Genomic DNA, 2,673 nt, shown 5'->3' with positions numbered 1-2,673 from the left:
ATGTAGTTAGGGTGTGTGTGTGTGTGTGTGTGTGTGTGTGTGTGTGTGTGTACACACATAGCAGCTAATGATCAACAGTAGGCTAATGTACAGCATAAGCCTGGGGTTAGCTCACATGCAGTATTGTGCAATACACAGCAGTGTATTGCTCCAATCTAAGTAATGGTCAATTTGAAATTGAAATGGAAAATTAGTTTGTTAGTCTAGTGGGTGTGTTGTCTTTTTGGAATTTATATAGAATGACATGCACCTGTTCCTGGAATAATTATGGACTTTGCTCTTTTATAGAGCATGAGGTGCCAGGCAAGTGAATGTCTGTAAATAGCTAGACAAATCTGTAGATTAATTTTTTAAGAGAGCACAATTTATTTAGGACAAAAATCATCAGCTGTAATGCAAAGTCAGAAGTTGTTAAATTTACTTTATTTAAATGTGGTGACATTTTTGTGTTACCCATCTCACTGTGAGATGTCAAGTTCAGAGATCTTAGTATTTAAAGTAGATAAAAACAAATATGTGTTTAATCCTCTAAACAACTTCCTCTATAATGCCAGTATTCCCACATTTAGGAGTTGCATCAAAATACATAAAGAACTCATACAACTCAGCACAACACACAAAAAAATGAGCAAAGTCTTTTGATACACATTCCTCCGAAGATTTATTATGAGTGGCCAACAAACATGTAAACAAATATTGAACATCACTAATTATTAGGGAAATAAAAAGTTAAAACTACAAGGAGATGCCATCTCACACCTGTAAGGCTGGCTATTATAAAAAATAAAACGAAAAGCAGAAAATAGCAAGTGTTGATGGGGATATGGAGAAATGGGAACCCCTTTGCACTGTCGGTGGGCATATTAAATAGTACAGCCACTATAGAAAACCATATGACAGTTCTTCAAAAATTTCAAAATAGAATTGCCATCTGATGCAGCAATTTCACTTCTGAAATTGGAAGCATTGGAAGGAGAATCTCAAAGAGATATTTGTACGCCCATGTTCATAGGAATAGCCAAAATGTTGAAGCAACCAAATGTCCATCAGTGGACAAATGCATCAACAAAATGTGTGTATACATACAGTGGAATATTCTTTAACCTTAAAAAGGGAGTAAATTCCGACAGATGCTACAACATGGATGAACCTGAGTGAATGAAGCCAGTTACAAAAGGATGAGTGTTGTGTGATTCCACTTACATGCAGTACCTACAGTAGTCAAAGTCCTAGAGACAAAAGTAGCATGGTGGTTGCAAAGGGCTGGGGGCCTGAAGGGAATTGGGAATTGTTTAGTGAGTACTGGCTTTTATTTTTGTAAGATAAAAGAGTTTTGTGGATGGAGAGTGATGATGATAGTACAAGATGTGAATGCACTTAACGCCATTGAACTGCACACTGAACAATAGTTAAGATGGTGAATTTTGTGTTATATATATTTTACCACAATTTACAAAGAGATGTCGGAGGCTGTTTAGGGATGCAAACTTTGGAGTCAGGCTTTCAAGTAGGTGAGTCAGCTTAGGGTATCTGCTACTTAAATTAGACGTCTGTTACTTGCTAGCTGAGTCATGTTAGGCATGTTATTTCAATGCTACATATTTTAATTTTATTATCTATAAAATGGGGTTGTTACATGTAGTAGATCAGTTAGCATATGTAAAACATTTAAATAGTGCCTAGCATTGAGTACGCTCTCTATAAATTGTGGCTACTAAAAGCTGTGCTCTAATTTTCATCTTTTTTCCTAGACTCTCTTCCCCATCATATTTTTAGCCTCCTCTTAGGTTTGTGCATTCTAGTTGCTCTGATCACCGATGCTACTGCAACAGCCTCTTGTCTTTTCTCTATTTTGTCTTTTGTACTTTTTATATGCCCTCAACTCTCTTGAAAAATGGTTAATTCATTTTCTTTCTTTCTTTCTTTCTTTTTTTTAATATGGAACGCTTCACGAATTTGCATGGCATCCTTGCACAGGGGCCATGCTAATCTTCTCTGTATCCTCCCGATTTTAGTATATGTGCTGCCAAAGCGAGCACTGGTTAATTCCTTTTCATTGTTCACATTGGATTGGATTCTTCTCATCTACAAGTGAATACTTTTGATCCCCTTATTGAAGAGAATTGAGAAGAATGTATTACGCAGAGTTTAGTAGCTGCATACCAACTGCCAGAGGTGGTGTTGATCTATTTCAGTAAAAATGCCATATTCTTCACAGTAGCTGCTTTTGGATCTACCACTTGGTTACACTTTGCTGCAGCCCGCTATCACTCTCTCATGATCTGCCTAGCTTTTATAGTGACCGGCCAGGCGAACTGCATGGGGATATGATGAGGAACAGTATCCTTGGTCTTTTGGTTATGGTACTAATCTCTGCAAATCCTCCCAGAATCCAGTCTTGCTTATAATGTATTATTTTGCTTAAGCAAGAGCAATTGCAATGGTTTAATTCAACCCTTATACCACAACGTAATTTACTGCACAGATCAGGGAACCAATGTGAACATGCTATAAGTTACTAGATATATCTTTCACAATTTTATAGTTAGTCCAATAAAACACCACAATACAGTTACAAAAACCCAATGAACCTGCTATGAGATGCACGTGAACAAAACTCTGTATTAGGTCTGGCTAAGGTATCTTTGTAGGCCGTTGTACTCTGAATCCTGG

The 2,673-nt window shown here is 37.1% G+C and overlaps 1 non-coding gene across 1 annotated transcript; it reads right to left on the bottom strand.

Annotated features, from left to right (window-relative positions):
* Nucleotides 1-1,932: 1,932 nt before the first annotated feature.
* On the bottom strand, nucleotides 1,933-2,039 carry LOC118662284. Its single transcript, XR_004969675.1, has one exon. It is a non-coding gene; the product is annotated as a U6 spliceosomal RNA (small nuclear RNA).
* Between the last annotated feature and the right edge of the window lie 634 nt (nucleotides 2,040-2,673).

The sequence above is a fragment of the Myotis myotis genome, unplaced genomic scaffold, assembly GCF_014108235.1.
Source record: "Myotis myotis isolate mMyoMyo1 unplaced genomic scaffold, mMyoMyo1.p scaffold_m19_p_8, whole genome shotgun sequence".
In the NCBI taxonomy this organism is placed as follows: Eukaryota; Metazoa; Chordata; class Mammalia; order Chiroptera; family Vespertilionidae; genus Myotis; species Myotis myotis.
The sequence above is the reverse complement of the archived record's forward strand: the minus strand, read 5'-3'. Positions and strand labels throughout refer to the sequence as shown.